This window comes from Oncorhynchus mykiss, unplaced genomic scaffold (assembly GCF_013265735.2).
Source record: "Oncorhynchus mykiss isolate Arlee unplaced genomic scaffold, USDA_OmykA_1.1 un_scaffold_191, whole genome shotgun sequence".
In the NCBI taxonomy this organism is placed as follows: domain Eukaryota; kingdom Metazoa; phylum Chordata; class Actinopteri; order Salmoniformes; family Salmonidae; genus Oncorhynchus; species Oncorhynchus mykiss.
This window is the reverse complement of record NW_023493677.1, coordinates 130,001-142,814: the sequence shown is the minus strand read 5'-3', so window position 1 is coordinate 142,814 and position 12,814 is coordinate 130,001. Positions and strand designations below refer to the sequence as shown.

Genomic DNA, 12,814 nt, shown 5'->3' with positions numbered 1-12,814 from the left:
ATCATGTATGGTAGGAAAGGTTCCTCTAGTCCTGTACGGTAGGGAAGGTTCCTCTAATCCTGTATGGTAGGAAAGGTTCCTCTAGTCATGTATGTATGGTAGGGAAGGTTCCTCTAGTCCTGAATGTATGGCAGGGAAGGTTATTCTAGTCCTGTATTATAGGGAAGGTTCCTCTAGTCCTGTATTATAGGGAAGGTTCCTCTAGTCCTGTATGTATTGCAGTGAAGGTTCCTCTACTCCTGTATGGTAGGGAAGGTTTGTCTAGTACTGTATGGTAGGAGAGGTTCTCTAGTCCTGTATGGTAGTGAAGGTTCTTCTAGTCCTGTATGGTAGGGAAGTTCCCTCTAGTCCTATATGGTAGGAAGGTTCCTCTAGTCTTGTATGGTAGGGAAGGTTCCTCTAGTCCTGTATGGTAGGGAAGGTGCCTCTAGTCCTGTATGTATGGTAGTGAAGGTTCCTCTAGTCCTGTATGTATGGTAGGGAAGGTTCCTCTAGTCCTGTATGTATGGTCGGGAAGGTTCCTCTAGTCCTGAATGTATGGTAGGGAAGGTTCCACTAGTCCTGTATTATAGGGAAGGTTCCTCTAGTCCTGTATAAGATTCCTCTAGTCCTGTATGTATGGCAGTGAAGGTTCCTCTAGTCCTGTATGGTAGGGAAGGTTCCTCTAGTCCTGTATGTATGGTAGTAAAGGTTCCTCTAGTCCTGTATGTATGGCATGGAAGGTTCCTCTTGTCCTGTATGGTAGTGAAGGTTCCTCTAGTCCTGTATGGTATTGAAGGTTCTTCTAGTCCTGTATGTATGGTAGTAAAGGTTCCTCTAGTCCTGTATTGTAGTAAAGGTTCCTCTAGTCCTGTATTGTAGGGAAGGTTCCTCTAGTCCTGTATGGTAGGGAAGGTGTGTCTAGTACTGGATGGTAGGAGAGGTTCTCTAGTCCTGTATGGTAGGGAAGGTTCCTCTAGTCCTGTATGGTAGGGAAGGTTCCTCTAGTCCTGTATGTATGGTAGTGAAGGTTCCTCTAGTCCTGTATGGTAGGGAAGATTCCTCTAGTCCTGTATGGTAGTGAAGGTTCCTCTAGTCCTGTATGTATGGTAGTAAAGGTTCCTCTAGTCCTGTATGTATGGCATGGAAGGTTCCTCTTGTCCTGTATGGTATTGAAGGTTCCTCTAGTCCTGTATGGTATTGAAGGTTCTTCTAGTCCTGTATGTATGGTAGTAAAGGTTCCTCTAGTCCTGTATGATAGGGAAGGTTCCTCTAGTCCTGTATGGTAGGGAAGGTTCCTCTAGTCCTGTACGGTAGGGAAGGTTCCTCTAATCCTGTATGGTAGGAAAGGTTCCTCTAGTCCTGTATGTATGGTAGGAAAGGTTCCTCTAGTCCTGTATGGTAGGAAAGGTTCCTCTAGTCCTGTATGGTAGGGAAGGTTCCTCTAATCCTTTATGGTAGGAAAGGTTCCTTTAGTCCTGTATGTGTGGTAGGAAAGGTTCCTCTAGTCCTGTATGGTAGGGAAGGTTCCTCTAGTCCTGTATGGTAGGGAAGGTTCCTCTAATCATGTATGGTAGGAAAGGTTCCTCTAGTCCTGTACGGTAGGGAAGGTTCCTCTAATCCTGTATGGTAGTGAAGGTTTCTCTAGTCCTGTATGTATGGTAGGAAAGGTTCCTCTAGTCCTGCATGGTAGGAAAGGTTCCTCTAGTCCTGTATGGTAGGGAAGGTTCCTCTAATCCTGTATGGTAGGAAAGGTTCCTCTAGTCCTGTATGTGTGGTAGGAAAGGTTCCTTTAGTCCTGTATGGTAGGGAAGGTTCCTCTAGTCCTGTATGGTAGGGAAGGTTCCTCTAATCATGTATGGTAGGAAAGGTTCCTCTAGTCCTGTATGGTAGGGAAGATTCCTCTAGTCGTGTATGGTAGTGAAGGTTCCTCTAGTCCTGTATGGTAGGGAAGATTCCTCTAGTCCTGTATAGTAGGGAAGGTTCCGCTAGTCCTGTATAGTAGGGAAGGTTCCTCTAGTCCTGTATGTATGGTAGGGAAGGTTCCTGTAGTCCTGTATGGTAGTGAAGGTTCCTCTAGTCCTGTATGTATGTTAGGGAAGGTTCCTCTAGTCCTGTATGGTAGGGAAGGTCCCACTCGTCCTTTATGTATGGAAGGGAAGGATCCTCTAGTCCTGTATGGTAGGGGAGGTCCCTCTAGTCCTATATGGTAGGAAGGTTCCTCTAGTCTTGTATGGTAGGGAAGGTTCCTCTAGTCCTGTATGGTAGGGAAGAGTCCTCTAGTCCTGTATAGTAGGGAAGGTTCCGCTAGTCCTTTATAGTAGGGAAGGTTCCTCTAGTCCTGTATTTATGGTAGGGAAGGTTCCTGTAGTCCTGTATGGCAGTGAAGGTTCCTCTAGTCCTGTATGTATGTTAGGGAAGGTTCCTCTAGTCCTGTATGGTAGGGAAGGTCCCTCTCGTCCTTTATGTATGGTAGTGAAGGTTCCTATAGTCCTGTATGTATGGTAGGGAAGGTTTTCTAGTCCTGTATGTATGGCAGTGAAGGTTCCTCTAGTCCTGTATTTATGGTAGGGAAGGTTCCTGTAGTCCTGTATGGTAGTGAAGGTTCCTCTAGTCCTGTATGTATGTTAGGGAAGGTTCCTCTAGTCCTGTATGGTAGGGAAGGTCCCTCTCGTCCTTTATGTATGGAAGGGAAGGATCCTCTAGTCCTGTATGGTAGGGGAGGTCCCTCTAGTCCTATATGGTAGGAAGGTTCCTCTAGTCTTGTATGGTAGGGAAGGTTCCTCTAGTCCTGTATGGTAGGGAAGAGTCCTCTAGTCCTGTATAGTAGGGAAGGTTCCGCTAGTCCTTTATAGTAGGGAAGGTTCCTCTAGTCCTGTATTTATGGTAGGGAAGGTTCCTGTAGTCCTGTATGGCAGTGAAGGTTCCTCTAGTCCTGTATGTATGTTAGGGAAGGTTCCTCTAGTCCTGTATGGTAGGGAAGGTCCCTCTCGTCCTTTATGTATGGTAGTGAAGGTTCCTATAGTCCTGTATGTATGGTAGGGAAGGTTTTCTAGTCCTGTATGTATGGCAGTGAAGGTTCCTCTAGTACTGTATGTATGGTAGAGAAGGATCTGTATATCTAAATGGCCAGACAACTCAGTCAGGGAAATACCTTGAAGCTCTGATGTTAGGCGTTAAGAATAGGTACGTTAGTTCAGGTGGGTGGGGTAGTTCAGGGGTTAGGGCTAGGTAGGTGGGTGGGTTAGTTCAGCGGTTAGGGCTAGGTAGGTATGTTAGTTCAGCGGTTAGGGCTAGGTAGGTGGGTGGGTTAGTTCAGGGGTCAGGGCTAGGTGGGTGGGTGGGTTAGTTCAGGGGTCAGGGCTAGGTAGGTGGGTTAGTTCAGGGGTTAGGGCTAGGTGGGTTAGTTCAGGGGTTAGGGCTAGGTAGGTGGGTTAGTTCAGGGGTCAGGGCTAGGTAGGTAGGTTAGTTCAGGGGTCAGGGCTAGGTAGGTGGGTTAGTTCAGGGGTTAGGGCTAGGTGGGTGGGTTAGTTCAAGGGTCAGGGCTAGGTAGGTTAGTTCAGGGGTTAGGGCGAGGTGGGTTAGTTCAGGGGTCAGGGCTAGGTAGGTAGGTTAGTTCCGGGGTTAGGGCTAGTTAGGTGGGTTAGTTCAGGGGTTAGGGCTAGGTAGGTGGGTTAGTTCAGGGGTCAGGGCTAGGTAGGTGGGTTAGTTCAGGGGTTAGGGCTAGGTGGGTTAGTTCAGGGGTTAGGGCTAGGTAGGTGGGTTAGTTCAGGGGTCAGGGCTAGGTAGGTAGGTTAGTTCAGGGGTCAGGGCTAGGTAGGTGGGTTAGTTCAGGGGTTAGGGCTAGGTGGGTTAGTTCAGGGGTTAGGGCTAGGTAGGTGGGTTAGTTCAGGGGCTAGGTAGGTGGGTTAGTTCAGGGGTTAGGGCTAGGTAGGTGGGTAAGTTCAGGGGTTAGGGCTAGGTAGGTAGGTTAGTTCAGGGGCTAGGTAGGTGGGTTAGTTCAGGGGTTATGTGGGTAATGTAGTGTGTTTGTGAATGTGGTTGTTCAGCCAGGAACCTAGGAAAGAGATGGAATGTGTCTGTGTTTTTGTGTTTTTGTGTAACGTAGTGTGTTTGTGTGTAATGTAGTGTGTTTGTGTGTGTTTGTGTGTAACAGTGTGTTTGTGTGTAATGTAGTGTGTTTGTGTAATGTACTTTGTGTGTGGTTGTCTGGGTTATCTGGGCCTTGCAGCTCCTCCAGTTCTTCCTGCCAAACATCCGTCTCCACGGGAACACAGACAGGAAAGAGGAAGTGTGAGCTAATAGGAAACTTTTAGAACAGGAGGAAAGGGAGGAGGGGAAGACAGTAGGGTACGGTAGGTAGGAGAGGAAAGATTAAAAATATGTCAAAGGATGTGTTTAGGGGTTAGGGTTGTGGTTATGGTTTAGGGTTGTGGCAGGGTTTAGGGTTGTGGTTAGGGGTTAGGGTTGTGGTTAGGGTTTAGGGTTGTGGTTATGGTTTAGGGTTGTGGTTATGGTTTAGGGTTGTGGTTATGGTTTAGGGTTGTGGTTAGGGGTTAGGGTTAGGGTTAGGGTTTAGGGTTGAGGTTAGGGTTTAGGGTTGTGGTTAGGGGTTAGGGGTTAGGGTTGTGGTTATGGTTTGGGCTTGTGGTTAGGGGTTAGGGTTGTGGTTAGGGGTTAGGGTTGTGGTTATGGTTTAGGGTTGTGGTTATGGTTTAGGGTTGTGGTTAGGGTTTAGGGTTGTGGTCAGGGTTTAGGGTTGTGGTTAGTGTTTAGGGTTGTGGTTAGGGTTTAGGGTTGTGGTTATGGTTTAGGGTTGTGGTTAGGGGTTAGGGTTGTGGTTATGGTTTAGGGTTGTGGTTAGGGATTAGGGTTAGGGTTTAGGTTAGGGTTAGGGTTGTGATTAGGGGTTAGGGTTGTGGTCAGGGTTTAGGGTTATGGTTAGGGTTTAGGGTTGAGGTTAGGGTTTAGGGTTGTGGTTAGGGGTTAGGGTTGTGGTTATGGTTTAGGGTTGTGGTTAGGGGTTAGGGTTGTGGCAGGGTTTAGGGTTGTGGTTAGGGTTTAGGGTTGTGGTTATGGTTTAGGGTTGTGGTTAGGGGTTAGGGTTGTGGTCAGGGTTTAGGGTTGTGGTTAGGGGTTAGGGTTGTGGTTATGGTTTAGGGTTGTGGTTATGGTTTAGGGTTGTGGTTAGGGTTTAGGGTTGTGGTTAGGGTTTAGGGTTGTGGTTATGGTTTAGGGTTGTGGTTAGGGGTAGGGTTGTGGTTAGGGTTTAGGGTTGTGGTTATGGTTTAGGGTTGTGGTTAGGGTTAGGGGTTAGGGTTGTGGTTAGGGGTTAGGGTTGTGGTTAGGGTTTAGGGTTATGGTTAGGGGTTAGGGTTGTGGTTAGGGGTTAGGGTTGTGGTTAGGGGTTAGGGTTGTGGCAGGGTTTAGGGTTAGGTGTTAGGGTTAGGGTTGTGGTTAGGGGTTAGGGTTGCGGTCAGGGTTTAGGGTTGTGGTTAGATTTTAGGGTTGTTTTTAGCGTTTGGTGTTGTGGTTAGGGTTTAGGGTTGTGGTTAGGGGTTAGGTTATGGGTTGTGGTTAGGGTTATGGGTTGTGGGTTGTGGTCAGGTTTTAGGGTTGTAGTTAGGGTTTAGGGTTGTGGTTAGGGTTTAGGGTTGTGGTTCGGGTTTGGGTTTAGGGTTAGGGTTGTGGTCAGGGTTTAGGGTTGTGGTCAGAGTTTAGAGTTGTGGTTAGGGGTTAGGGTTGTGGTTAGGGTTGTGTTTAGGGTTGTGGTTAGGGGTTACGGTTGTGGTTAGGGTTATGGTTAGGGGTTAGGGTTGTGGTTAGGGGTTAGGGTTGTGGTTAGGGGTTAGGGTTGTGGCAGGGTTTAGGGTTGAGGTTAGGGTTAGGTGTTAGGGTTAGGGTTGTGGTTAGGGGTTAGGGTTGCGGTCAGGGTTTAGGGTTGTGGTTAGATTTTAGGGTTGTTTTTAGGGTTTGGGTTGTGGTTAGGGTTTAGGGTTGTGGTTAGGGTTTAGGGTTGTGGTTATGGTTTAGGGTTGTGGTTAGGGTTTAGGGTTGTGGTTAGGGGTTAGGTTATGGGTTGTGGTTAGGGTTATGGGTTGTGGGTTGTGGTCAGGTTTTAGGGTTGTAGTTAGGGTTTAGGGTTGTGGTTAGGGTTTAGGGTTGTGGTTCGGGTTTGGGTTTAGGGTTAGGGTTGTGGTCAGGGTTTAGGGTTGTGGTGAGAGTTTAGAGTTGTGGTTAGGGGTTAGGGTTGTGGTTAGGGTTGTGTTTAGGGTTGTGGTTAGGGGTTACGGTTGTGGTTAGGGTTGTGTTTAGGGTTGTGGTCAGGGTTTAGGGTTGTGGTTAGGGGTTAGGGTTGTGGTCATGGGTTAGGGTTGTTGTCAGGGTTTAGGGTTGTGATCAGGGTTTAGGGTTGTGGTTATGGGTTAGGGTTGTTGTCAGGGTTTAGGGTTGTGGTCAGGGTTTTGGGTTGTGGTTAGGGGTTAGGGTTGTGGTTAGGGTTGTGGTTAGGGTTGTGGTCAGGGTTTAGGGTTGTGGTTAGGGGTTAGGGTTGTGGTCAGGGTTTAGGGTTGTTGTCTGGTTTTAGGGTTGTTGTCAGGGTTTAGGGTTATGGTTAGGGTTTAGGGTTGTGGTTAAGGTTTAGGGTTGTGGTTATGGGTTAGGGTTGTTGTCAGGGTTTAGGGTTGTGGTCAGGGTTTAGGGTTGTGGTTAGGGGTTAGGGTTGTGGTCAGGGTTTAGAGTTATGGTCAGGGTTTAGGGTTGTGGTCAGGGTTTAGGGTGGTGGTTAGGGTTTAGGGTTGTGGTTAGGTTTGTGGTCAGGGTTTAGGGTTGTGGTTAGGGCTTAGGGTTAGGTTAGGGGTTAGGGTTGTTGTTGGGTTGTGGTTAGGGTTAGGGTCAGGGTTTAGGGTGGTGGTTAGGGTTTAGGGTGGTGGTTAGGGTTAGGGTTGTGGTCAGGGTTTAGGGTTGTAGTCAGGGTTTAGGGTTGTGGTTGTGGTTTAGGGTTGTGGTCAGGGCTTAGGGTTGTGGTTAGGGGTTAGGGTTGCCGTTGGGTTGTGGATAGGAATGTGCTTAAGGTTGTGGTTAGGGTTCAGGGTTGTATTTAGGGTTTAGGGTTGTGGTTAGATTTTAGGGTTGTTTTTAGGGTTTGGGGTTGTGGTTAGGGTTTAGGGTTGTGGTTAGGGTTTAGGGTTGTGGTTAGGGTTAGGGTTGTGGTTCGGGTTTGGGTTCAGGGTTAGGGTTAGGGTTTAGGGTTGTGGTCAGGGTTTAGGGTTGTGGTTAGGGTTTAGGGTTGTGGTTTGGGTTCAGGGTTAGGGTTTAGGGTTGTGGTTAGGGTTTAGGGTTGTGGTTAGGGTTTAGGGTTGTGGTTTGGGTTCAGGGTTAGGGTTTAGGGTTGTGGTCAGGGTTTAGGGTTGTGGTTAGGGTTTAGGGTTGTGGTTTGGGTTCAGGGTTAGGGTTTAGGGTTGTGGTCAGGGTTTAGGGTTGTGGTTAGGGTTTAGGGTTGTGGTTTGGGTTCAGGGTTAGGGTTGTGGTTAGGGTTTAGGGTTGTGGTTTGGGTTCAGGGTTAGGGTTTAGGGTTGTGGTCAGGGTTTAGGGTTGTGGTTAGGGTTTAGGGTGGTGGTTAGGGTTTGGGTTCAGGGTTAGGGTTAGGGTTGTGGTTCGGGTTAGGGTTGTAGTTAGCGGTTGTGGTTATGGGTTGTGATTAGGGTTATGGTCAGGGTTTAGGGTTGTAGAGCTGTCATTAACCAATCAGTGAGCTCTAAAAGGAGTACAGGATGTCACCATGTCACTTGATTTTGTTGTGGTCACTGAGCACCAACCTATCACTGAGGACCAATATTGCTGGCCTTTCTATTAGTCAGATGTGAGGAGCTGGAGCCGTCCTGCTGGTGGTTAAGGAGGAAATGAGGGGGAAGTGTGTTCCTTCCCACTCCTCCCTCCTCTGGTTTCCCTTCAGAAAGACAAGAGAGTTATCAAGACACTGTAGAGCCCTAAACACAGAGAAGTACAGACTACAGGACTACTACAGACCAGTACATTACTACTACAGACCAGTACCTTACTACTACAGACCAGTACAGGACTACTACAGACCAGCACATGAGTACTACAGACTACTACAGACCAGCACAGGAGTACTACAGACAAACACAGGACTACTACAGACCAGCACAGGAGTACTACAGAGCCAGCACAGGAGTACTACAGAGCCAGCACAGTAGTACTACAGACTATTACAGACCAGCGCAGGAGTACTACAGACAAGCACAGGAGTACTACAGACCAGCACAGGAGTACTACAGACCAGCACAGGACTACTACAGACCAACACAGAACTACTACAGACCAACACAGGACTACTACAGACCAGCACAGGACTAGTACAGACGAGAACAGGAGTACTACAGACTACTACAGACCAGCACAGGACTACTACAGACCAGCGCAGGACTACTACAGACAGGCACAGGAGTACTACAGACCAGCACAGGAGTACTACAGACCAGCACAGGAGTACTACAGACCAGCACAGGAGTACTACATACCAGCACAGGACTACTACAGACCAACACAGGACTACTACAGACCAGCACAGGAGTACTACATACCAGCACAGGAGTAATACACACTACTACAGACCAGCACAGGAGTACTACAGACCAGCACAGGAGTACTACAGACCAGCACAGGAGTACTACATGCCAGCACAGTAGAGTACTATACACTACTACATACCAGCACAGAAGTACTACAGACCAGCACATTACTACCACAGACCAGTACAGACCAGTTTGGTGACAGTGGAACCAGCAGGATCATTTTGATGGGAATCCCAGACCAGAGGTGACTATGATGTCCTGATGGTGTATATTCTCTAACCCTTGTCCACATACTACCTACCCCTACCTAACCCTGGTCCACATACTACCTACCCCTACCTAACCCTGGTCCCTGGTCCACATACTACCTACCCCTACCTAACCCTGGTCCACATACTACCTACCCCTACTTAACCCTGGTCCACATACTACCTACCCCTACCTAACCCTGGTCCACATACTACCTACACCTACCTAACCCTGGTCCCTGGTCCACATACTACCTACCCCTACCTAACCCTGGTCCACATACTACCTACCACTACCTAACCCTGGTCCACATACTACCTACCCCTGCCTAACCCTGGTCCACATACTACCTAACCCTACCCCTACCTAACCCTGGTCCACATATTACCTACCCCTACCTAACCCTGGTCCACATACTACCTAACCCTACCTAAGCCTGGTCCACATACTACCTACCCCTAACCCTACCTAAACCTGGTCCACATTCTATCTGACCCTACCTAACCCTGGTCCATATACTACCTAGACCTACCTAACACTGGTCCACATACTACCTACCCCTACCTAACCTTGGTCCACATAATACCTACCCCTACCCCTACGTAACCCTGGTCCACATACTACCTACCCCTACCTAACCCTGGTCCACATACTACCTACCCCTAACCCTACCTAAACCTGGTCCACATTCTACCTGACCCTACCTAACCCTGGTCCATATACTACCTACCCCTACCTAACCCTGGTCCACATACTACCTACCCCGACCTCTACCTAACCCTGGTCCACATACTACCTACCCCTAACCCTACCTAAACCTGGTCCACATTCTACCTGACTACACCTAACCCTGGTCCACATACTTCCTACCCCTACCTAACCCTGGTCCACATACTACCTACCCCTACCTAACCCTGGTCCACATACTACCTACCCCTACCTAACCCTGGTCCACATACTACCTACACCTACCTAACCTTGGTCCACCTACTACCTACCCCTACCCCTACCTAACACTGGTCCACATACTACCTACCCCTACCCCTACCTAACCCTGGTCCACATACTACCTACCCCAACCTGACCCTGGTCCACATATTACCTACCCCAACCTGACCCTGGTCCACACACTACCTACCCCTACCTCTACCTAACCCTGGTGCACACACTACCTACCCCTAAACCTACCTAAACCTGGTCAACATTCTACCTGACCATACCTAACCCTGGTCCACATACTTCCTACCCCTACCTAACCCTGGTCCACATACTACCTACCCCTAACCCTACCTAAACCTGGTCCACATTCTACCTGACCCTACCTAACCCTGGTCCATATACTACCTACCCCTACCTAACCCTGGTCCACATACTACCTACCCCGACCTCTACCTAACCCTGGTCCACATACTACCTACCCCTAACCCTACCTAAACCTGGTCCACATTCTACCTGACTACACCTAACCCTGGTCCACATACTATCTACCCCTACCTAACCCTGTTCCACATACTACCTACCCCTACCTAACCCTGGTCCACATACTACCTACCCCTATCTAACCCTGGTCCACATACTACCTACCCCTACCTAACCCTGGTCCACATACTACCTACACCTACTTAACCTTGGTCCACCTACTACCTACCCCTACCCCTACCTAACACTGGTCCACATACTACCTACCCCTACCCCTACCTAACCCTGGTCCACATACTACCTACCCCAACCTGACCCTGGTCCACATACTACCTACCCCTACCTAACCCTGGTCCACATATTACCTACCCCAACCTGACCCTGGTCCACACACTACCTACCCCTACCTCTACCTAACCCTGGTGCACACACTACCTACCCCTAAACCTACCTAAACCTGGTCAACATTCTACCTGACCATACCTAACCCTGGTCCACATACTTCCTACCCCTACCTAACCCTGGTCCACATACTACCTACCCCTAACCCTACCTAAACCTGGTCCACATTCTACCTGACCCTACCTAACCCTGGTCCATATACTGCCTACCCCTACCTAACCCTGGTCCACATACTACCTACCCCGACCTCTACCTAACCCTGGTCCACATACTACCTACCCCTAACCCTACCTAAACCTGGTCCACATTCTACCTGACTACACCTAACCCTGGTCCACATACTTCCTACCCCTACCTAACCCTGGTCCACATACTATCTACCCCTACCTAACCCTGTTCCACATACTACCTACCCCTACCTAACCCTGGTCCACATACTACCTACCCCTACCTAACCCTGGTCCACATACTACCTACACCTACCTAACCTTGGTCCACCTACTACCTACCCCTACCCCTACCTAACCCTGGTCCACATACTACCTACCCCAATCTGACCCTGGTCCACATACTACCTACCCCTACCTAACCCTGGTCCACATATTACATACCCCAACCTGACCCTGGTCCACACACTACCTACCCCTACCTCTACCTAACCCTGGTGCACACACTACCTACCCCTAAACCTACCTAAACCTGGTCAACATTCTACCTGACCATACCTAACCCTGGTCCACATACTTCCTACCCCTACCTAACCCTGGTCCACATACTACCTACCCCTACACCTACCTAACCCTGGTCCACATACTACCTACCCCTACCTAACCCTGGTCCACAAACTACCTACCCCTACCTAACCCTGATCCACATACTACCTACCTCTACCCCTACCTAACCCTGGTCCACATACTACCTGACCCTACCCCTACCTAACCCTGGTCCACATACTACCTACCCCTACCTAACCCTGGTCCACATACTACCTACCCCTACCCCTACCTAACCCTGGTCCACATACTACCTACCCCTACACCTACCTAACCCTGGTCCACATACTACCTACCCCTACACCTACCTAACCCTGGTCCACATACTACCTACCCCTACCTAACCCTGGTCCACATACTACCTACACCTACCTAACCTTGGTCCACCTACTACCTACCCCTACCCCTACATAACCCTGGTCCACATACTACCTAACCCTACCCCTACTTAACACTGGTCCACATACTACCTACCCCTACCTAACCCTGGTCCACATACTACCTAACCCTACCTAACCCTAGTCTACATACTACCTACCCCTACCTAACCCTGGTCCACATATTACCTACCCCAACCTAACCCTGGTCCACATACTACCTACTCCTACCTCTACCTAACCCTGGTCCACATACTACCTACCCCTAACCCTACCTAAACCTGGTCCACATTCTACCTGACCATACCTAACCCTGGTCCACATACTTCCTACCCCTACCTAACCCTGGTCCACATACTACCTACCCCTACCCCTAACTAACCCTGGTCCACATACTACCTAACCCTACCTAACCCTAGTCTACATACTACCTACCCCTACCTAACCCTGGTCCACATATTACCTACCCCAACCTAACCCTGGTCCACATACTACCTACCCCTACCTCTACCTAACCCTGGTCCACATACTACCTACCCCTAACCCTACCTAAACCTGGTCCACATTCTACCTGACCATACCTAACCCTGGTCCACATACTTCCTACCCCTACCTAACCCTGGTCCACATACTACCTACCCCTACCTAACCCTGGTCCACATACTACCTACCCCTACACCTACCTAACCCTGGTCCACATACTACCTACCCCTACCTCCACCTAACCCTGGTCCACATACTACCTACCCCTACCCCTACCTAAGCCTGGTCCACATACTAACTAACCCTACCTAACCCTGGTCCACATACTACCTACACCTACCTAACCCTGGTCCACATACTACCTACACCTACCTAACCCTTGTCCACATACTACCTACCCCCACCTGACCCTGGTCCACATACTACCTACCCCTACCCTACCTAAACATGGTCCACATTCTACCTGACCATACCTAACCCTGGTCCACATACTACCTAACCCTACCTAACCCTGGTCCACATACTACCTACACCT

General features: G+C 49.2%; 1 protein-coding gene across 4 annotated transcripts in view; it reads left to right on the top strand.

Annotated features, from left to right (window-relative positions):
* LOC110515076 (SH3 and multiple ankyrin repeat domains protein 3) overlaps window positions 1-12,814 on the top strand; it is a 119,422-nt gene that overhangs the window by 13,988 nt on the left and 92,620 nt on the right. The window contains exon 1 of one of the 4 annotated variants that reach the window (XM_036972731.1): window positions 7,837-8,820. The exons of the other annotated variants lie outside the window; for them this stretch is intronic. The gene's annotated coding sequence lies outside the window, so the exon portion shown is untranslated. Of the gene's footprint in view, window positions 1-7,836; window positions 8,821-12,814 lie in introns of those variants that run through there. 4 annotated transcript variants of the gene reach the window in all.